The sequence below is a fragment of the Hyperolius riggenbachi genome, chromosome 5 (assembly GCF_040937935.1).
Source record: "Hyperolius riggenbachi isolate aHypRig1 chromosome 5, aHypRig1.pri, whole genome shotgun sequence".
NCBI lineage: Eukaryota > Metazoa > Chordata > Amphibia > Anura > Hyperoliidae > Hyperolius > Hyperolius riggenbachi.
Genome location: NC_090650.1, coordinates 447,844,580 through 447,869,017, shown reverse-complemented (window position 1 = coordinate 447,869,017; position 24,438 = coordinate 447,844,580). Strand labels below are relative to the sequence as shown.

At 50.9% G+C, this 24,438-nt stretch overlaps 1 protein-coding gene across 3 annotated transcripts in view; it reads right to left on the bottom strand.

Moving 5' to 3' along the window:
• EPPK1 (epiplakin 1) overlaps positions 1 to 24,438 on the bottom strand; it is a 125,878-nt gene that overhangs the window by 63,647 nt on the left and 37,793 nt on the right. For 2 of the 3 annotated variants that reach the window (XM_068238198.1, XM_068238200.1), the window contains exon 3: positions 10,931 to 11,104. The exons of the other annotated variant lie outside the window; for it this stretch is intronic. The gene's annotated coding sequence lies outside the window, so the exon portion shown is untranslated. The remainder of the gene's footprint in view (positions 1 to 10,930; positions 11,105 to 24,438) is intronic. 3 annotated transcript variants of the gene reach the window in all.

Sequence of the window (24,438 nt, the reverse complement as noted above, 5' to 3'; positions counted from 1 at the left end):
CTCTGCATTCTCTCGGGGTGGGCCTCTACTCTCTGCACTCTCTCGGGGTGGGCCTCTCCTCTCTGCATTCTCTAGGGGTGGGCCTCTCCTCTCTGCATTCTCTCGGGGTGGGCCTCTACTCTCTGCATTCTCTCGGGGTGGGCCTCTACTCTCTGCACTCTCTCGGGGTGGGCCTCTACTCTCTGCATTCTCTCTCTTCTCTGCATTCTTTTGGGGTGGCTCTCTCCTCTCTGCATTTTTTGGACAGGTAGACATTGCTTCTCTGCATTCTGTGGAGTCAGTCAGTGCCGGTTTGCACGGTTTCTGTACTGTGGAATCTGCTGCTTCCATTGTTGTGTCAGTCATGTGGGTGTTGCCTCTGGCTCTCGTATTTACATGACGATCAGCCAGGAATGCACCGCAGTCAGCATAGAGGTGTTTACGTGCCACCGTAGATCCAACTGTCAATAGGCGAGTCCTCCACAAGCTGGGTATGTGCAGCCTTCTCAGTGCCAGTCTCTGCAACTGACGCCTGGACCAAGGTTAACCCTTCATATGCTCATAAGGGCCAATGGGTCACCCCAAGGAGAAGTTCTGGTGAGGCCTCCCTGTTGTCTGACCCTGAGCCCTACATTACACCACTGGTGGCAAATCATCATGCTGCCTATAGTGGTACAGCGATTATTGCGATAGGATACTCTCATTGCTCTGTGCAACAATGTCTGCCTGTGACATCATCGCTCTCTGTCTCTGACATCATTACTCTCTGTCTCTGACATCATCACTCTCTGTCTCTGACATTATCGCCCTCTGCAGGGCCAAATCTGCCTGTGACATCATCGCTCTCTGCCTCTGACGTCATCGCTCTCTGCCTCTGACATCATCACTCTCTGCCTCTAACATCATCGCTCTCTGCCTCTGACATCATCGCTCTCTGCCTCTGACATCATCGCTCTCTGCCTCTGACATCATCGCTCTCTGCCTCTGACATCATCGCTCTCTGCCTCTGACATCATCGCTCTCTGCCTCTGACATCATCACTCTCTGCCTCTGACATCATCACTCTCTGTCTCTGACATCATCACTCTCTGTCTCTGACATCATCACTCTCTGTCTCTGACATTATCGCCCTCTGCAGGGCCAAATCTGCCTGTGACATCATCGCTCTCTGCCTCTGACGTCATCACTCTCTGCCTCTGACATCATCACTCTCTGCCTCTGACATCATCACTCTCTGCCTCTGACATCATCACTCTCTGTCTCTGACATCATCACTCTCTGCCTCTGACATCATCACTCTCTGCCTCTGACATCATCACTCTCTGCCTCTGACATCATCACTCTCTGTCTCTGACAAAATCACTCTCTGCCCCTGACAAAATCACTCTCTGCCTCTGACATCATCACTCTCTGCCTCTGACATCATCACTCTCTGCCTCTGACATCATCACTCTCTGCCTCTGACAAAATCACTCTCTGTCTCTGACATCATCACTCTCTGTCTCTGACATTATCCCCCTCTGTCATGATAGCAGCTAGTTATGATGTTAAGGATAATACAGGAACATATTCTTTCATTTTTCTGTCTACTGGGTACTACCTCAGATATGTATGTCTGCTAAAAGCCATTCTGGTTTTTGAAGGTGTCACCTGGCTCCAGGAAACTAGGTGATTGTCCAAATGTCAATGAACCTACATTTGCATTACTGTAAGTTCCTGGGGTAGCGGGGAACTGCTAATTAGCAGCCACTTGATGAAGAATAGGCTGGTCTGCATGGTTTTTGAACTCTGTGTACATGTACACAGCCATTGTCCAGATATACAAATCAAGACTACCAGAGTCTGGGGACTTCAAAGGCTATCAGGAAACTCTGGAATTTACATATGACAGCCTGTTGGAATGTTGGAAAGCCAGGATGCCTGGCAAGTTGTCACCCTTCACCTGGAGAGGGGAAATCTCTGACAGATCAAAAGTAGAACAAACCGGGGATTAAATTATGTCTGGAAATTTAATTAAAACGAGTTCCCCCCTTCCAAATGGGCTTGCAGCCTCAAGGCAAATCTCCCAGCATAAAAGGCAGGGGCAGATACCTAAAATCAGTCCGCTCCTGACGGTAGCTGAAGCTAGGTGGACTCCTGGTCCCAGCTAAGTGGACTCCTTGTCCAAACAGAACCGTGTCCGTCCACAAAACCAAGTCCAAGGTTCTTCTATCTTGATTTCTGTTTATTATGGTAAGCAAATAGCCTTGTGTGTATCCTTGTAAATTTTATTTTGTAACTTTTTTACTTTGTTTTTTGTAAATCTTTTGTATATATTATTTTCTGCATTGTTCCCCTTTTTTCCTGGAATATTAAATCGTTATTTAATAAGTTTGACTTCTGCTGTACTAAGCTAACACTCATAGCCTAGAAGACGAGACTGCAGTGTAACTTGCATTACAAGTCAGTGCCTGATTGTGCCGTGCTACTGTACGATTGTACTGTGTGTGTGTGTGTGTGTGTGTGTGTGCGTGGCATTCCCGTATTCGGTCTGAAGCGTAAAGCTGACCCGAATACGGAAACGCGGATTGCATGCAGATCACTCGACAGCAGAGTGGAAGTGTCTAGCGGCAGCTAGTGGTGGCAGTGAGAAGTGTTTGAGGGGTCACAGCCTTGTGGTAGCTCGACTAAGGCTGCTTCCCCTCTCGATCTGGTCAAACCTGCAGTCAGGAATCGTATCTGCAGGCTTGACTCTCTGCCTCTGACATCATCACTCTCTGTCTCTGACTTTATCGCCCTCTGCAGGGCCAAATCTGTCTGTGACATCATCACTCTCTACATCTGACATCATCACTCTCTGCCTCTGACATCATCTCTCTCTGTCTCTGACATCATCTCTCTCTGTCTCTGACTTCATCTCTCTCTGTCTCTGACATCATCTCTCTCTGTCTCTGACTTCATCTCTCTCTGTCTCTGACATCATCTCTCTCTGTCTCTGACATTATCGCCCTCTGCAGGGCCAAATCTGTCTGTGACATCATCACTCTCTACCTCTGACATCATCTCTCTCAGTCTCTGACATCATCTCTCTCAGTCTCTGACATCATCTCTCTCAGTCTCTGACATCATCTCTCTCAGTCTCTGACATCATCTCTCTCAGTCTCTGACATCATCTCTCTCTGTCTCTGACATTATCGCCCTCTGCAGGGCCAAATCTGCCTGTGGCAGCATAACCCCTTAACAGTGACATCATCGCTTTCTGTGTGTCTGCCAGTGACATCATCGCTCTGTGTGTCTGCCAGTGACATCACACGGGGGCGGGTCCTGCAGTGTGACAGGTGGGGGATGGTGATAGCAGAGAGAGTGACAGACAGGCGAGGCATAAGAAACAAAACATTAAACCTCTCCTGTGTCACAATCAGTGGAAACACTTACATATCTCTCCACCCAGACTTGTTATTAAAGTGAATCACAATCCAGGTATGTAAGAGAATGGAAATCAGTGTCTGGGCCGTGTCTGCAGTCCTCAGCTATTACTCATGCATGTTCTTGGGCCGTGTCTGCAGTCCTCAGCTATTACTCGTGCATGTTCCTGGGCTGTGTCTGCAGCAACTAGACCTAACGCCGAAAGCATCGGAAAACACCCCAAAGCACCCTCTGCCACAGATAGACCGTGATGGGTTCGGGAGAGGAAAATGGGAAGATGGCAACGAGATTAATCTGAACGACATAGAGAAAGTCCTCCCTACGTGGCTGACAGGTCAATAGTTCACAAGACTGCTATGTAAAAACATTTAGAATGCTGAGTAGTGTGTAAACTGCAAAACTTGTGGGTCCTACCTGATCACGCACCTCCATTTCCGTACACCCCTCCTATGGATCTGAGCGAACTGGACTTGCCTAATCTCCATGCTCCATCCAGTGACTGACTAAGCATTACCTTGTACTCATACTGTGCTGTGTGATCTCTATGCTCCCCTCCAGTGACTAAGCATTACCTTGTACTCATACTGTGCTGTGTGATCTCCATGCTCCCATCCAGTGACTAAGCATTACCCTGTACTCATACTGTGCTGTGTGATCTCTATGCTCCATCCAGTGACTAAGCATTACCTTGTACTCATACTGTGCTGTGTGATCTCCATGCACCATCCAGTGACTAAGCATTACCTTGTACTCATACTGTGCTGTGTGATCTCCATGCACCATCCAGTGACTAAGCATTACCTTGTACTCATACTGTGCTGTGTGATCTCCATGCTCCATCCAGTGACTAAGCATTACCTTGTACTCATACTGTGCTGTGTGATCTCCATGCTCCATCCAGTGACTGACTAAGCATTACCTTGTACTCATACTGTGCTGTGTGATGTGGTCATCATGTATTCCTGTATTGTCATATTGCTGTATGTCACCCCTAAATATTGTCTGTAACCTAAACTAATGTCCAGCGCTGCGTAATATGTTGGCGCTTTATAAATATAATATATAAATAAGAGTCCTCAGCTATTACTCATGCATGTTCCTGGGCTGTGTCTGAAGCTGCAATCCCCAGCTATTACTCATGCATGTTCCTGGGCTGTGTCTGCAGCCGGAGTACTCAGCTATTACTCATGCATGTTTCTGGGAATATTGTGCAAGCGTGGTGTCTGTATAGATACCCCTCATCTGCAGGCTGCCTGACAACTCCCTGTGCCAGGTATAAGGCAAAATCACATTTACCAAATAACCATTCTGACACTTCTCATCCCAACCCCAGCAGCCTTTAGCAGGGCACAGGGTGAGATCAGTCAAGGCGTTTGTGTGTGATGGCGGCACACACGCAGGGAGCGGGTATATTTACCAGTCCGGATGCTGGACAGGCCTCTCTTCCTCCACCCGGTGGCGCTGCACTCCCAGCATCCTCTTCTGGCTTCTGATCACATGACATGAGATCGGGGCTCAGAGGACAGTGTCAGCGTTGCAGCACCACCCGGTGGTGGAAGATATCACATGTCATGTCTAGGGATGATCAAAGATATGCAGATTCTTCCAAGTTGATGCAAATCAAACTGCATATATTTGCATAAAAATTTGCATAATTTCAAAACAATTTACATCTCATTGACTATCCCTATGGTGGCCATACATGGTATAATTTTTTATTTCTTGTCGATTAGATAATTTAGTTTGATTATTGCGTTAGATCGAATATAAAGATTTTTCCATCATGTCCGATCAGATTTTTTAAAAAAACAACTGGATAATCGTTCTAATTTCTTAATCAAAAAAAAAAACAAAAACTCTACTTTCATTCGATTCGATCATTTAGATCGAAAAAACGGGAAAATCAAACATTTTGAACAGGTCGTGTATGGGCACCACTACACATATCATGTGACCGGAACTCAGAAGAGGATGCTGGGAGAGCAGTGCAGTGGGCGGGGGAATAGATCACATGTCATATCAGGTGACCAGAACTCAGAAGAGGATGCTGGGAGAGCAGTGCAGTGGGCGGGGGAATAGATCACATGTCATATCAGGTGACCGGAACTCAGAAGAGGATGCTGGGAGAGCAGTGCAGTGGGCGGGGGAATAGATCACATGTCATATCAGGTGACCGGAACTCAGAAGAGGATGCTGGGAGTGCAGTGCAGTGGGCGGGGGAAGATATCACATGTCATCTCATGTGATCAGAAGCCAGAAGAGGATGCTGGGAGTGCAGCATCACCGGGGGCAGAAGATGATCGAGCCATCCGGAGGGTGTATACAGTATAAAGACTCTCCCTGCGCTGCTCTGCATAGCTGTATGAGGCAGAGCTAGGTACACACCATACAATTCTCTGGCAGATTTCCCTGCCAGATCCAGTATTTCCAACATGTCCAATATGAATTTCAATCAATTTTTCAATCGTTATTTTTATCTTTTTTTCAATCGATTTTCAGAGAAGTGAATGAAAAACGAGTGAAAAAAAACGATAAAAAAAAAAAAAATCGGAAAAATGAAAAATCAATTGAAATTCAGATCTGACATGTTGGAAATAATTGATCTGGCAGGTAAATCTGCCAGAAAATTGTATGGTGTGTACCTAGCAATAACACAAGACAACTCGTGCAGGGCTGCTAAAAGGTCTGATAATGATCATTATTTACTCTGTGATTATCTCTCCATCTCTTGCAGAACAAGTCACACCTGAACACCAACACCTGGGGACAGCAACACACAATGTCCCCGTCTGTCACCAAGTCCTGTCTCACCTTACTCAGCTGCATTGTGCATCCCCCATCATCAACGGACAACTCAAGCCTCACCTCGCCCAGCCGAAGGATTTGTTACAACTGCGTCACACCGCCTAAAAGTTCAGACCAGATCAACCTGACCAAATCACAACCTTCTGAGCCAGAGCCTTCCGTCATGCTGCCCTTACCCATTGGAATGCCTTGCCACACCCAATCGAGACAGCTCCAACACTGGAGGTCATTAAATTAAAACTGTTGTGCCGGACTCCCGGACGGATCGCGCAGCTTATGGAGCCGCCAGCGGGAGACCAGAGGGGGCCCAGAAGATGCCGAGGGACCTCAGGGGCTACGGGGGGGCTGGCTGGAGGAAATCCCAGGTCACTTCAGTTTTCCATTTTTGAGCTCTGTTGAGGGTCCCTTTAAAGAATCAGCTAACTGGCTTCCTGGCAGCTCTCACTGACTGCCAGTAACCATAGCGACAGTGTGACGCCCAGAGAGGTATGGAGTGAAAGTGATGTCCCCATATTAGCAGCTGAAGGTTGAATAAACTTGCAGAGCTCCGCCCCCAGCGTGACTTGACAGGCGGTCACTAATTAGTAAGTGGCTGAAATATTTCTCTGCAGAAAACATTTCACACAGTTGCTCCATAAATGTGAAGAATTCGCAGATCTGTTGCAAAGAGTAGAATGGAGGGCGAATGTCACTGACAGAACGCGAGCGCCTTAAAGCCAGAGGGTGCTCATCCTTAGTGAAGCCTGGCGCTGCTCTCACACTTATATCCGCAATCTCCAGCCGCTTTTGAGAGCGCTAGTGTAATAAATCCCTATGGGCCCGTTCTTACTTGGGCGGTTTGCGCTAATCGCCGCAAATCGCCCAAAATCGCGAAAGGCAAACATATACTCTGCTCCATTTTCAGGCGATTTCCCAGCGATCGCGTTTCAGTGCTATAGAAGCGCAAGACGCGATCGCTGAGAAATCGCTGCACTGTGCAGTGATTTTTCTGCGTGAAATCGCAGAAAAATCACTCCCACAAACGGCTGGCAAAAATCGCAGGCGTTTTGTGCTTTTAAGTGTGAGTGGGGCCTGACACTGTATGCGATTTGCAAGTCCATAGCAAAAAAGAAAATTCTGATGGAAAAATGTGCACAATGCATATTAAATGTCATGACTCTGACTTGCATAAGAAGTGTGGCGAATGCACATACCGTACATACATTCTACCTGCGCTGTCACAACAGCCTATCTGGATTGCATTTAACCACCACTTTTTTCACGGATACAGCATATCTACGCCCGCTGTGAAAATAGATGAATGATTTGACCTTACAGCCAATTGTGCGCGATCGGGCCGGCTCCCAAGCGCCCCCCGCCACTGTCGGCTGCAGTACTAAGGGCTTGTTTCCATATAGAACGCTTTCAGGCCCCCCCCGCCACTGTCGGCCGCAGTACTAAGGGCTTGTTTCCATATAGAACGCTTTCAGGCCCCCCCGCCACTGTCGGCTGCAGTACTAAGGGCTTGTTTCCATATAGAACGCTTTCAGGCCCCCCCGCCACTGTCGGCTGCAGTACTAAGGGCTTGTTTACATATAGAACGCTTTCAGGCCCCCCCGCCACTGTCGGCTGCAGTACTAAGGGCTTGTTTCCATATAGAACGCTTTCAAGCCCCCCCCGCCACTGTCGGCTGCAGTACTAAGGGCTTGTTTCCATATAGAACGCTTTCAGGCCCCCCGCCACTGTCGGCTGCAGTACTAAGGGCTTGTTTCCATATAGAACGCTTTCAGGCCCCCCCCACCACTGTCGGCTGCAGTACTAAGGGCTTGTTTCCATATAGAACGCTTTCAGGGGCCCCCCCGCCACTGTCGGCTGCAGTACTAAGGGCTTGTTTCCATATAGAACGCTTTCAGGGGCCCCCCCACCACTGTCGGCTGCAGTACTAAGGGCTTGTTTCCATATAGAACGTTTTCAGGCCCCCCCACCACTGTCGGCTGTAGTACTAAGGGCTTGTTTCCATATAGAACGCTCTCAGGCCCCCCCCGCCACTGTCGGCTGCAGTACTAAGGGCTTGTTTCCATATAGAACGCTTTCAGGCCCCCCCGCCACTGTCGGCTGCAGTACTAAGGGCTTGTTTCCATATAGAACGCTTTCAGGCCCCCCCGCCACTGTCGGCTGCAGTACTAAGGGCTTGTTTCCATATAGAACGCTTTCAGGCCCCCCCGCCACTGTCGGCTGCAGTACTAAGGGCTTGTTTCCATATAGAACGCTCCCAAGTGCCCCCCGCCACTGTCGGCTGCAGTACTAAGGGCTTGTTTCCATATAGAACGCTTTCAGGCCCCCCCGCCACTGTCGGCTGCAGTACTAAGGGCTTGTTTCCATATAGAACGCTTTCAGGCGCCCCCGCCACTGTCGGCTGCAGTACTAAGGGCTTGTTTCCATATAGAACGCTCCCAAGTGCCCCCCCCCGCCACTGTCGGCTGCAGTACTAAGGGCTTGTTTCCATATAGAACGCTTTCAGGCACCCCCCGCCACTGTCGGCTGCAGTACTAAGGGCTTGTTTCCATATAGAACGCTTTCAGGCGCCCCCGCCACTGTCGGCTGCAGTACTAAGGGCTTGTTTCCATATAGAACGCTCCCAAGTGCCCCCCCGCCACTGTCGGCTGCAGTACTAAGGGCTTGTTTCCATATAGAACGCTTTCAGACGCCCCCCGCCACTGTCGGCTGCAGTACTAAGGGCTTGTTTCCATATAGAACGCTCCCAAGCGCCCCCCGCCACTGTCGGCTGCAGTACTAAGGGCTTGTTTCCATATAGAACGCTCCCAAGCGCCCCCTGCCACTGTCGGCTGCAGTACTAAGGGCTTGTTTCCATATAGAACGCTCTCATGTGCCCCCCCGCCACTGTCGGCTGCAGTACTAAGGGCTTGTTTCCATATAGAACGCTCCCAAGCGCCCCCTGCCACTGTCGGCTGCAGTACTAAGGGCTTGTTTCCATATAGAACGCTTTCATGCCCCCCCGCCACTGTCAGCTGCAGTACTAAGGACTTGTTTCCATATAGAATGCTTTCAGGCCCCCCGCCACTGTCGGCTGCAGTACTAAGGGCTTGTTTCCATATAGAACGCTTTCAGGGGCCCCCCCGCCACTGTCGGCTGCAGTACTAAGGGCTTGTTTCCATATAGAACGCTTTCAGGGGCCCCTCCGCCACTGTCGGCTGCAGTACTAAGGGCTTGTTTCCATATAGAACGCTTTCAGGCCCCCCCGCCACTGTCGGCTGCAGTACTAAGGGCTTGTTTCCATATAGAACGCTTTCAGGCGCCCCCCGCCACTGTCGGCTGCAGTACTAAGGGCTTGTTTCCATATAGAACGCTTTCAGGCGCCCCCGCCACTGTCGGCTGCAGTACTAAGGGCTTGTTTCCATATAGAACGCTTTCAGGCCCCCTCGCCACTGTCGGCTGCAGTACTAAGGGCTTGTTTCCATATATATAACGCTTTCAGGCCCCCCCGCCACTGTCGGCTGCAGTACTAAGGGCTTGTTTCCATATAAAACGCTCCCAAGTGCCCCCCCCCGCCACTGTCGGCTGCAGTACTAAGGGCTTGTTTCCATATAGAACGCTTTCAGGCCCCCCGCCACTGTCGGCTGCAGTACTAAGGGCTTGTTTACATATAGAACGCTTTCAGCCCCCCCCCCCCCCCGCCACTGTCGGCTGCAGTGCTAAGGGCTTGTTTCCATATAGAACGCTCCCAAGCGCCCCCTGCCACTGTCGGCTGCAGTACTAAGGGCTTGTTTCCATATAGAACGCTGTCAGGCCCCCCCGCCACTGTCAGCTGCAGTACTAAGGGCTTGTTTCCATATAGAACGCTTTCAGGCCCCCCCGCCACTGTCGGCTGCAGTACTAAGGGCTTGTTTCCATATAGAACGCTTTCAGGCACCCCCCGCCACTGTCGGCTGCAGTACTAAGGGCTTGTTTCCATATAGAACGCTTTCAGGGGCCCCCCCGCCACTGTCGGCTGCAGTACTAAGGGCTTGTTTCCATATAGAACGCTTTCAGGCCCCCCGCCACTGTCGGCTGCAGTACTAAGGGCTTGTTTCCATATAGAACGCTCCCAAGCGCCCCCTGCCACTGTCGGCAGCAGTACTAAGGGCTTGTTTCCATATAGAACGCTTTCAGGCGCCCCCCGCCACTGTCGGCTGCAGTACTAAGGGCTTGTTTCCATATAGAACGCTCCCAAGCGCCCCCTGCCACTGTCGGCAGCAGTACTAAGGGCTTGTTTCCATATAGAACGCTTTCAGGCGCCCCCCCCCCCCCCCCGCCACTGTCGGCTGCAGTACTAAGGACACAAACACAGGGACAGCAGAGAGGGCATAGACTGCACAGTCTGCTGTTTCCATCCACACGCTGCAATGCCCCACTGAACCACAGCGCATGCTTTGCTGCATTTCGGAGCTATTTGGCCCACGACCCCATTCAGTATAATGAATGCAATCGCAAGCCCCGCCCCCGAGGAGTCACAGGAAATGCAGAGCCCCACCTATCAGCAGCCAGCCTATCATATGAATCCCTCCCCAGTATCAGATTTTATCTGCCATAGTTTCCGTCTTTCTCCCTGAAGTTCTCGGCGATTCCACACATTTGTGCAGCGGCAGAACTCGGCAGAGCTGTGGGTGGAGCAAACAGCCTCTTGCCCCTCCCACCAGCCATGCATCTCCCCTCTCCCCTCCAGTTAGGATAACTGCCACTGGTGTCAGTATGTTTAACTCACCGCTGGAGTTCTCAGTCCATAAACCACGCCCTCCGTCTGTCTTCTCTGCCGCTCTGGTAACTCCTCCCACACTTCCCGCTTCTGGTAACGTTACAGCCTTGTCTTCAACATAGATACCTTCATCAGCCGATGTGTCCCCAGTCCTCACACTCCAGCAACTGAGCCGGGGGCAGGCTGTAAGTGACAGGAAGATAACTGATCAGTGACAGGAAGACAACTGATCAGTGACAGGAAGACAACTGATCAGTGAAAGGAAGATAACTGATCAGTGAAAGGCAGATAACTGATCAGTGAAAGGCAGATAACAGATCAATGACAGGAAGATAACTGATCAGTGACAGGAAGATAACTGATCAGTGACAGGAAGATAACTGATCAGTGACAGGCAGATAACTGATAAGTGACAGGAAGATAACAGATCAATGACAGGAAGACAACTGATCAGTGACAGGAAGACAACTGATCAGTGACAGGAAGACAACTGATCAGTGACAGGCAGATAACAGATCAATGACAGGCAGATAACAGATCAGTGACAGGAAGATAACAGATTAGTGACAGGCAGATAACAGATCAGTGACAGGCAGATAACTGATCAGTGACAGGCAGATAACAGATCAGTGACAGGCAGATAACTGATTAGTGACAGGCAGATAACAGATCAGTGACAGAGAGATAACCGATCAGTGACAGGCAGATAACACTTCAGTGACAGGCAGATAACAGATCAGTGACAGGCAGATAACAGATCAGTGACAGGCAGATAACAGATCAGTGACAGGGAGATAACCGATCAGAGACAGGCAGATAACCGATCAGAGACAGGCAGATAACCGATCAGTGACAGGCAGATAACCGATTAGTGACAGGCAGACAACCGATCAGTGACAGGCAGATAACTGATCAGTGCCGGGCAGATAACTGATCAGTGCCGGGCAGATAACTGATCAGTGACAGGCAGATAACAGATCAGTGACAGTCAGATAACAGATCAGTGACAGGCAGATAACCGATCAGTGGCAGGCAGATCAGTGACAGGTATTCGAGGGCATAGCGCTTGGCATGTCGGAGGGCAGCACTTGGAATTCAGGACGGTACCGATTGGCACTCGGTGGAGGGTACTAGTTGGCATTTGGGGGGTGGAGGATGGGCAGGGTCTGTACCGATTGGCACTCGGGAGGGCAGGGTCTGTACCGGTTGGCACTCAGGAGGGTACCGGTTGGCACTTGGGGGTGGATGGGCAGGGTCTGTAGCGATTGGCACTTGGGAGGGTACCGGTTGGCACTTGCGGGGGGGGGGGGGGGGCAGGGTCTGTAGCGATTGGCACTTGGGAGGGTACCGGTTGGCACTTGCGGGGGGGGGGCAGGGTCTGTAGCGATTGGCACTCGGGAGGGTACCGGTTGGCACTTGCGGGGGGGGGGCAGGGTCTGTAGCGATTGGCACTCGGGAGGGTACCGGTTGGCACTTGCGGGGGGGGGCAGGGTCTGTAGCGATTGGCACTCGGGAGGGTACCGGTTGGCACTTGCGGGGGGGGGGCAGGGTCTGTAGCGATTGGCACTCGGGAGGGTACCGGTTGGCACTTGCGGGGGGGGGCAGGGTCTGTAGCGATTGGCACTCGGGAGGGTACCGGTTGGCACTTGCGGGGGGGGGGCAGGGTCTGTAGCGATTGGCACTCGGGAGGGTACCGGTTGGCACTTGCGGGGGGGGGCAGGGTCTGTAGCGATTGGCACTTGGGAGGGTACCGGTTGGCACTTGCGGGGGGGGGCAGGGTCTGTAGCGATTGGCACTTGGGAGGGTACCGGTTGGCACTTGCGGGGGGGGGCAGGGTCTGTAGCGATTGGCACTCGGGAGGGTACCGGTTGGCACTTGCGGGGGGGGGCAGGGTCTGTAGCGATTGGCACTCGGTGGAGGGTTCGCGTGTAGTGAAGACACCCTGTGGTGTGGGGAAGTCTCCTGGCTGATCCCCTGTAATCTCGGGAGGAGTGATGGGATCACACTGGATTACTTGTGTCTTCTCGTGCACACGCCAGGATTACATCACAGTTTATACAGAAAAGGAATAATAACATTTACAGATAAACAGAGATGTGTTTCCGTACACACAGCTGAGTCATCACTGAACTACAATGCCCAGCCTGTTATCCTAACATGGTGGCATAAACTACACAGACCCCGACACACAATCCAGCATCCCAGCGCCACACAATCCAGCATCCCAGCGTCACACAATCCAGCATCCCAGCGTCACACAATCCAGCATCCCAGCGTCACACAATCCAGCATCCCAGCGTCACACAATCCAGCATCCCAGCGTCACACAATCCAGCATCCCAGCGTCACACAATCCAGCATCCCAGCGTCACACAATCCAGCATCCCAGCGTCACACAATCCAGCATCCCAGCGCCACACAATCCAGCATCCTAGCATCACACAATCCAGCATCCCAGCGTCACACAATCCAGCATCCCAGTGTCACACAATCCAGCATCCCAGCGCCACACAATCCAGCATCCTAGCATCACACAATCCAGCATCCCAGCGTCACACAATCCAGCATCCCAGCGTCACACAATCCAGCATCCCAGTGTCACACAATCCAGCATCCCAGCGTCACACAATCCAGCATCCACACAATCCAGCATCCCAGCGTCACACAATCCAGCATCCCAGCGTCACACCTGCAGATAGTCAGCTGACTGCCATGGCAGAGCAGCTAATTGGTAAACACAGGATGATAAAGTGGACCTGAACTCAGAATGTCTTCTCTGCTCATAAAGATAAGCAGCAGCATAATAACCTTTAAAGTAAAACATTCCATTTTTTACAGCTGATACAAATCCTGCAATAAATGCAGTATTTCTACTGCCTGCTTTCATGGAGGCAGACATAGGGTTAACCTCCTGTGTTTAAAAATTAGCTGCTCTGCTGAGGCAGCCAGCTGACACAGCTGAGAGATCAAATTACAGTGGTGATTAGTGACGGATGAGGGGATATTAGACAGGCTAAACTCTCTAAACACATACAGGATGCATGTCTCTGTGTAAGAGTTCAGCTCCACTGTAACGGATTACATAATAATGGCCCTCAGAATGGCAGAGCTTGTGTTGTGCATCACTGGACTGGCTCTTCAAGAGAAACTCCCACCAAGAATTCACCTTCATCCCAATCAGTAGCTGATACCCCCTTTCCCAAGAGAAATCTATTCCTTTTCACAAACAGGCCATCAGGGGGCGCTGTATGGCTGATATTGTGGTGAAACCCCTCTCAGAAGAAACTCTGAGGACCATGGTACTCCTAGCAGTTTCCTGTCTGTGAACCATGTTGCATTGTGGGAAATAGCTGTTTACAGCTGTTTCCAACTGGCAAAAAAGCAAGCAGCATCTCCTTCCACTGACATCACCAGCCAGCAGTGAAACTGTCACCATGTGATAAATGTCAGAATGTAAATCAGGGAGAGGAAAGATTTTACAATGGGCAAACACTGACTAAATCATTTATACATAATTATTGTAAAAATGAAGCTTTTTTTGCATTCAGAGCATGGAGACACAACATCGGTCAGACCAAATGTGAAGGTGAATCCCATAGGATATCATTGCAGTGTGTGGGTCACTAGTCCATCGACTTTCCATCCATTCCTTAATAAAGTCGATCGCTTTGTTGATTGAATCATAATCACTAGATGTATGGCGAGCTTTATGGTTTAGTTCTGATGACTTATTATCCTAGTCCGCTGATCACATGACTTCCTCCTCCTGATCTGTCTGTATGACTTATTATCCTGGTCCGCTGATCACATGACTTCCCCCTCCTGATCTGTCTGTATGACTTATTATCCTGGTCCGCTGATCACATGACTTCCCCCTCCTGATCTGTCTGTATGACTTATTATCCTGGTCCGCTGATCACATGACTTCCCCCTCCTGATCTGTCTGTATGACTTATTATCCTGGTCCGCTGATCACATGACTTCCCCCTCCTGATCTGTCTGTATGACTTATTATCCTGGTCTGCTGATCACATGACTTCCCCCTCCTGATCTGTCTGTATGACTTATTATCCTGGTCCGCTGATCAAATGACTTCCCCCTCCTGATCTGTCTGTATGACTTATTATCCTGGTTCGCTGATCACATGACTTCTCTCTCCTGATCTGTCTGTATGACTTATTATCCTGGTCCGCTGATCACATGACTTCCCCCTCCTGATCTGTCTGTATGACTTATTATCCTGGTCCGCTGGTCACATGACTTCCCTCTCCTGATCTGTCTGTATGACTTATTATCCTGGTCCGCTGATCACATGACTTCCCCCTCCTGATCTGTCTGTATGACTTATTATCCTGGTCCGCTGATCACATGACTTCCCCCTCCTGATCTGTCTGTATGACTTATTATCCTGGTCCGCTGATCACATGACTTCTCTCTCCTGATCTGTCTGTATGACTTATTATCCTGGTCCGCTGATCACATGACTTCCCCCTCCTGATCTGTCTGTATGACTTATTATCCTGGTCCGCTGATCAAATGACTTCCCCCTCCTGATCTGTCTGTATGACTTATTATCCTGGTCCGCTGATCACATGACTTCCCCCTCCTGATCTGTCTGTATGACTTATTATCCTGGTCCGCTGATCACATGACTTCTCTCTCCTGATCTGTCTGTATGACTTATTATCCTGGTCCGCTGACCACATGACTTCCCCCTCCTGATCTGTCTGTATGACTTATTATCCTGGTCCGCTGATCACATGACTTCTCTCTCCTGATCTGTCTGTATGACTTATTATCCTGGTCCGCTGATCACATGACTTCCCCCTCCTGATCTGTCTGTATGACTTATTATCCTGGTCCGCTGATCACATGACTTCCCCCTCCTGATCTGTCTGTATGACTTATTATCCTGGTCCGCTGATCAAATGACTTCCCCCTCCTGATCTGTCTGTATGACTTATTATCCTGGTTCGCTGATCACATGACTTCTCTCTCCTGATCTGTCTGTATGACTTATTATCCTGGTCCGCTGATCACATGACTTCCCCCTCCTGATCTGTCTGTATGACTTATTATCCTGGTCCGCTGATCACATGACTTCCCCCTCCTGATCTGTCTGTATGACTTATTATCCTGGTCCGCTGATCACATGACTTCCCCCTCCTGATCTGTCTGTATGACTTATTATCCTGGTCCGCTGATCACATGACTTCTCTCTCCTGATCTGTCTGTATGACTTATTATCCTGGTCCGCTGATCACATGACTTCCCCCTCCTGATCTGTCTGTATGACTTATTATCCTGGTCCGCTGATCACATGACTTCCCCCTCCTGATCTGTCTGTATGACTTATTATCCTGGTCCGCTGATCACATGACTTCCCCCTCCTGATCTGTCTGTATGACTTATTATCCTGGTCCGCTGATCACATGACTTCCCCCTCCTGATCTGTCTTTATGACTTATTATCCTGGTCCGCTGATCACATGACTTCCCCCTCCTGATCTGTCTGTATGACTTATTATCCCGGTCCGCTGATCACATGACTTCTCTCTCCTGATCTGTCTGTATGACTTATTATCCCGGTCCGCTGATCACATGACTTCCCCCTCCTGATCTGTCTGTATGACTTATTATCCTGGTCCGCTGATCACATGACTTCCCCCTCCTGATCTGTCTGTATGACTTATTATCCTGGTCCGCTGATCACATGACTTCCCCCTCCTGATCTGTCTGTATGACTTATTATCCTGGTCCGCTGATCACATGACTTCTCTCTCCTGATCTGTCTGTATGACTTATTATCCCGGTCCGCTGATCACATGACTTCTCTCTCCTGATCTGTCTGTATGACTTATTATCCTGGTCCGCTGATCACATGACTTCTCTCTCCTGATCTGTCTGTATGACTTATTATCCTGGTCCGCTGATCACATGACTTCCCCCTCCTGATCTGTCAGTATGACTTATTATCCTGGTCCGCTGATCACATGACTTCCCCCTCCTGATCTGTCTGTATGACTTATTATCCTGGTCCGCTGATCACATGACTTCCCTCTCCTGATCTGTCTGTATGACTTATTATCCTGGTCCGCTGATCACATGACTTCCCCCTCCTGATCTGTCAGTATGACTTATTATCCTGGTCCGCTGATCACATGACTTCCCCCTCCTGATCTGTCTGTATGACTTATTATCCTGGTCCGCTGATCACATGACTTCTCTCTCCTGATCTGTCTGTATGACTTATTATCCTGGTCCGCTGATCACCTGACTTCCCTCTCCTGATCTGTCTGTATGACTTATTATCCTGGTCCGCTGATCACATGACTTCCCCCTCCTGATCTGTCTGTATGACTTATTATCCTGGTTCGCTGATCACATGACTTCTCTCTCCTGATCTGTCTGTTTGACTTATTATCCTGGTCCGCTGATCACATGACTTCCCCCTCCTGATCTGTCTGTATGACTTATTATCCTGGTCCGCTGATCACATGACTTCTCTCTCCTGATCTGTCTGTATGACTTATTATCCTGGTCCGCTGATCACATGACTTCCCCCTCCTGATCTGTCTGTATGACTTATTATCCTGGTCCGCTGATCACATGACTTCCCCCTCCTGATCTGTCTGTATGACTTATTATCCTGGTCTGCTGATCACATGACTTCCCCCTCCTGATCTGTCTGTATGACTTATTATCCTGGTCCGCTGATCAAATGACTTCCCCCTCCTGATCTGTCTGTATGACTTATTATCCTGGTTCGCTGATCACATGACTTCTCTCTCCTGATCTGTCTGTATGACTTATTATCCTGGTCCGCTGATCACATGACTTCCCCCTCCTGATCTGTCTGTATGACTTATTATCCTGGTCCGCTGATCACATGACTTCCCCCTCCTGATCTGTCTGTATGACTTATTATCCTGGTCCGCTGATCACATGACTTCCCCCTCCTGATCTGTCTGTATGACTTATTATCCTGGTCCGCTGATCACATGACTTCTCTCTCCTGATCTGTCTGTATGACTTATTATCCTGGTCCGCTGATCACATGACTTCCCCCTCCTGATCTGTCTGTATGACTTATTATCCTGGTCCGCTGATCACATGACTTCCCCCTCCTGATCTGTCTGTATGACTTATTATCCTGGTCCGCTGATCACATGACTTCCCCCTCCTGATCTGTCTGTATGACTTATTATCCTGGTCCGCTGATCACATGACTTCCCCCTCCTGATCTGTCTTTATGACTTATTATCCTGGTCCGCTGATCACATGACTTCCCCCTCCTGATCTGTCTGTATGACTTATTATCCCGGTCCGCTGATCACATGACTTCTCTCTCCTGATCTGTCTGTATGACTTATTATCCCGGTCCGCTGATCACATGACTTCCCCCTCCTGATCTGTCTGTATGACTTATTATCCTGGTCCGCTGATCACATGACTTCCCCCTCCTGATCTGTCTGTATGACTTATTATCCTGGTCCGCTGATCACATGACTTCCCCCTCCTGATCTGTCTGTATGACTTATTATCCTGGTCCGCTGATCACATGACTTCTCTCTCCTGATCTGTCTGTATGACTTATTATCCCGGTCCGCTGATCACATGACTTCTCTCTCCTGATCTGTCTGTATGACTTATTATCCTGGTCCGCTGATCACATGACTTCTCTCTCCTGATCTGTCTGTATGACTTATTATCCTGGTCCGCTGATCACATGACTTCCCTCTCCTGATCTGTCTGTATGACTTATTATCCTGGTCCGCTGATCACATGACTTCCCCCTCCTGATCTGTCAGTATGACTTATTATCCTGGTCCGCTGATCACATGACTTCCCCCTCCTGATCTGTCTGTATGACTTATTATCCTGGTCCGCTGATCACATGACTTCTCTCTCCTGATCTGTCTGTATGACTTATTATCCTGGTCCGCTGATAACATGACTTCCCTCTCCTGATCTGTCTGTATGACTTATTATCCTGGTCCGCTGATCACATGACTTCCCCCTCCTGATCTGTCTGTATGACTCATTATCCTGGTCCGCTGATCACATGACTTCTCTCTCCTGATCTGTCTGTATGACTTATTATCCTGGTCCGCTGATCACATGACTTCCCCCTCCTGATCTGTCTGTATGACTTATTATCCTGGTCCGCTGATCACATGACTTCCCCCTCCTGATCTGTCTGTATGACTTATTATCCTGGTCCGCTGATCACATGACTTCCCTCTCCTGATCTGTCTGTATGACTTATTATCCTGGTCCGCTGATCACATGACTTCCCCCTCTTGATCTGTCTGTATGACGTATTATCCTGGTCCGCTGATCACATGACTTCCCCCTCCTGATCTGTCTGTATGACTTATTATCCTGGTCCGCTGATCACATGACTTCCCCCTCTTGATCTGTCTGTATGACGTATTATCCTGGTCCGCTGATCACATGACTTCCCCCTCCTGATCTGTCTGTATGACTTATTATCCTGGTCCGCTGATCACATGACTTCCCTCTCCTGATCTGTCTGTATGACTTATTATCCTGGTCCGCTGATCACATGACTTCCCTCTCCTGATCTGTCTGTATGACTTATTATCCTGGTCCGCTGATCACATGACTTCCCCCTCCTGATCTGTCTGTATGACTTATTATCCTGGTCCGCTGATCACATGACGTAACGTTCCTTGGAACACATCCATGAATCATTGGTGAGACCTGTACACACTGCACAAGTCGGGTCATGTACACAAGGCATGTATTGCGTGTATTATGCGTGTTACACAAGCACGAAACACATTAACCCTTCCAAGTGCAGGCAGCAGGTTAGTGGAAGATTTGTGTCACGCATGTTGCGGGTAAACCCGTGTACACATGCGCTGTATGTACACAGGACCTTCACTTACTGATACAGCCCTTTATGATTTGTTCTCAGGGATCAGCTCTCTCTCTCTATAGTGAAAAGGGGAGTTATTTGATGAGAAAAGCTTTGAGAATATGGTCTTGGGTTTTACCAACTGCTCCCATTTTAGGAGCCTTCTCTCAGGCAGAGGTCATCTCTCTCTCTCTCTAAGGATCTGTACATCCTTCCTATAGAACTACAGCTGTGTGAACTATTTCTGCCGCACCACAGACCGACTCACACAGGAGGGACCCAGCAAAGTGACGGATTCTGCAGCATGCTGCACAGGCCACACCGCAGACTGACTCACACAGGAGGGAGCCAGCAAAGTGACAGACTCCGCAGCATGCTGCACAGGCCACACCGCAGACTGACTCACACAGGAGGGAGCCAGCAAAGTGACGGATTCTGCAGTATGCTGCACAGGCCACACCGCAGACTGACTCACACAGGAGGGAGCCAGCAAAGTGACAGACTCCGCAGCATGCTGCACAGGCCACACCGCAGACTGACTCACACAGGAGGGAGCCAGCAAAGTGACGGATTCTGCAGCATGCTGCACAGGCCACACCGCAGACTGACTCACACAGGAGGGAGCCAGCAAAGTGAGCAGGGGAAAAGTTGGGCTATCTTATTAGAATGATTACAGAAGACAGGAATTAAGCTTCCCCTGTAATATACGGAGTGACGGTGGGGTGTGGGGGGGGAGCAGTGATATTGCGAGGAGCCGACAGATTCTTGGAGAGCAGCAATGCGCACATCACTTATCTCCAGACAGTGTACCGGCCCCCGGGGACAGCCCTGTGCCAACCCTTCCCTGACTCCCGCCACACCTTCCTGCTGTGTGCCAGGCTAACCAGTGTTTACCCAACACAACAATAATAGGAAGAACAAATTACAGAGTGCAGGCGACCGCCGTGCCAGCCAAGATCAACAGCAAACTCATAAAACTGTGAACTGAGATTAAAGATCAGACCTGGGCAGCCCACAATGCCAACACAGTGCCCAGTACCAAGAGGCTGTGTGCCAACAGGCTGCCCAGTGCTGTATCCAAGCAACAAGAATGCAGAGTCACACCTGGAACAAGCATGCAGCCAGCGGAGTCACACCTGGAACAAGCATGCAGCCAGCGGAGTCACACCTGGAACAAGCATGCAGCCAGCAGAGTCACACCTGGAACAAGCATGCAGCCAGCAGAGTAACACCTGGAACAAGCATGCAGCCAGCGGAGTCACACCTGAAACAAGCATGCAGCCAGCGGAGTCACACCTGGAACAAGCATGCAGCCAGGAGAGTCACACCTGGAACAAGCATGCAGCCAGCAGTCACACCTGGAACAAGCATGCAGCCAGCGGAGTCACACCTGGAACAAACATGCAGCCAGCGGAGTCACACCTGAAACAAGCATACAGCCAGCGGAGTTATACCTGGAACAAGCATGCAGCCAGAGGGGTCACACCTGGAACAAGCATGCAGCCAGCGGAGTCGCACCTGGAACAAGCATGCAGCCAGCAGTCACACCTGGAACAAGCATGCAGTCAGCGGAGTCACCCCTGGAACAAGCATGCAGCCAGCAGAGTCACACCTGGAACAAGCATGCAGCCAGCGGAGTCACACCTGGAACAAGCATGCAGCCAGCGGAGTCACACCTGGAACAAGCATGCAGCCAGCAGAGTCACACCTGGAACAAGCATGCAGCCAGCAGTCACACCTGGAACAAGCATGCAGCCAGCGGAGTCACACCTGGAACAAGCATGCAGCCAGCGGAGTCACACCTGAAACAAGCATGCAGCCAGAGGAGTCACACCTGAAACAAGCATGCAGCCAGCAGAGTCACACCTGGAACAAGCATGCAGCCAGCAGAGTCACACCTGGAACAAGCATGCAGCCAGCAGAGTCAAACTTGGAACAAGCATGCAGCCAGCAGAGTCACACCTGGGACAGGCATGCAGCCAGCGGAGTCACACCTGGAACAAGCATGCAGCCAGCGGAGTCGCACCTGGAACAAGCATGCAGCCAGCGGAGTCACACCTGGAACAAGCATGCAGCCAGGGGAGTCACACCTGGAACAAGCATGCAGCCAGCAGAGTCACACCTGGAACAAGCATGCAGCCAGCGGAGTCACACCTGGAACAAGCATGCAGCCAGCTGAGCCACACCTGGAACAAGCATGCAGCCAGCGGAGTCACACCTGGAACAAGCATGCAGCCAGCAGAGTCACACCTGGAAAAAGCATGCAGCCAGGGGAGTCACACCTGGAACAAGCATGCAGCCAGCAGAGTCACACCTGGAACAAGCATGCAGCCAGAGGAGTCACACCTGGAACAAGCATGCAGCCAGCGGAGTCACACCTGGAACAAGCATGCAGCCAGTGGAGTCACACCTGGAACAAGCATGCAGCCAGGAGAGTCACACCTGGAACAAGCATGCAGCCAGCAGTCACACCTGGAACAAGCATGCAGCCAGCGGAGTCACACCTGGAACAAACATGCAGCCAGCGGAGTCACACCTGAAACAAGCATACAGCCAGCGGAGTTATACCTGGAACAAGCATGCAGCCAGAGGGGTCACACCTGGAACAAGCATGCAGCCAGCGGAGTCGCACATGGAACAAGCATGCAGCCAGCAGTCACACCTGGAACAAGCATGCAGTCAGCGGAGTCACCCCTGGAACAAGCATGCAGCCAGCAGAGTCACACCTGGAACAAGCATGCAGCCAGCGGAGTCACACCTGGAACAAGCATGCAGCCAGCGGAGTCACACCTGGAACAAGCATGCAGCCAGCAGAGTCACACCTGGAACAAGCATGCAGCCAGCAGTCACACCTGGAACAAGCATGCAGCCAGCGGAGTCACACCTGGAACAAGCATGCAGCCAGCGGAGTCACACCTGGAACAAGCATGCAGCCAGCGGAGTCACACCTGAAACAAGCATGCAGCCAGAGGAGTCACACCTGAAACAAGCATGCAGCCAGCAGAGTCACACCTGGAACAAGCATGCAGCCAGCAGAGTCACACCTGGAACAAGCATGCAGCCAGCAGAGTCAAACTTGGAACAAGCATGCAGCCAGCAGAGTCACACCTGGGACAGGCATGCAGCCAGCGGAGTCACACCTGGAACAAGCATGCAGCCAGCGGAGTCGCACCTGGAACAAGCATGCAGCCAGCGGAGTCACACCTGGAACAAGCATGCAGCCAGGGGAGTCACACCTGGAACAAGCATGCAGCCAGCAGAGTCACACCTGGAACAAGCATGCAGCCAGCGGAGTCACACCTGGAACAAGCATGCAGCCAGCTGAGCCACACCTGGAACAAGCATGCAGCCAGCGGAGTCACACCTGGAACAAGCATGCAGCCAGCAGAGTCACACCTGGAAAAAGCATGCAGCCAGGGGAGTCACACCTGGAACAAGCATGCAGCCAGCAGAGTCACACCTGGAACAAGCATGCAGCCAGCGGAGTCACACCTGGAACAAGCATGCAGCCAGGGGAGTCACACCTGGAACAAGCATGCAGCCAGCAGAGTCACACCTGGAACAAGCATGCAGCCAGCGGAGTCACACCTGGAACAAGCATGCAGCCAGCTGAGCCACACCTGGAACAAGCATGCAGCCAGCGGAGTCACACCTGGAACAAGCATGCAGCCAGCAGAGTCACACCTGGAAAAAGCATGCAGCCAGGGGAGTCACACCTGGAACAAGCATGCAGCCAGCAGAGTCACACCTGGAACAAGCATGCAGCCAGAGGAGTCACACCTGGAACAAGCATGCAGCCAGCGGAGTCACACCTGGAACAAGCATGCAGCCAGCGGTGCCACACCTGAAACAACCATGCAGCCAGCGGAGTCACACCTGGAACAAGCATGCAGCCAGCAGAGTCACACCTGGAACAAGCATGCAGCCAGCAGGGTCACACCTGGAACAAGCATGCAGCCAGTAGGGTCACACCTGGAACAAGCATGCAGCCAGTGGAGTCACACCTGGAACAAGCATGCAGCCAGCGGAGTCACGCCTGGAACAAGCATGCAGCCAGCGGAGTCATGCCTGGAACAAGCATGCAGCCAGCGGAGTCACACCTGGAACAAGCATGCAGCCAGCGGAGTCACACCTGGAACAAGCATGCAGCCAGCGGAGTCACACCTGGAACAAGCATGCAGCCAGTGGGGTCACACCTGGAACCAGCATGCAGCCAGCGGAGTCACACCTGGGACAAGCATGCAGCCAGCGGAGTCACCCCTGGAACAAGCATGCAGCCAGCGGAGTCACCCCTGGAACAAGCATGCAGCCAGCGGAGTCACACCTGGGACAAGCATGCAGCCAGCGGAGTCACCCCTGGAACAAGCATGCAGCCAGGAGAGTCACACCTGGAACAAGCATGCAGCCAGAGGAGTCACACCTGGAACAAGCATGCAGCCAGCGGAGTCACACCTGGAACAAGCATGCAGCCAGCGGAGCCACACCTGAAACAACCATGCAGCCAGCGGAGTCACACCTGGAACAAGCATGCAGCCAGCAGGGTCACACCTGGAACAAGCATGCAGCCAGTAGGGTCACACCTGGAACAAGCATGCAGCCAGCGGAGTCACACCTGGAACAAACATGCAGCCAGC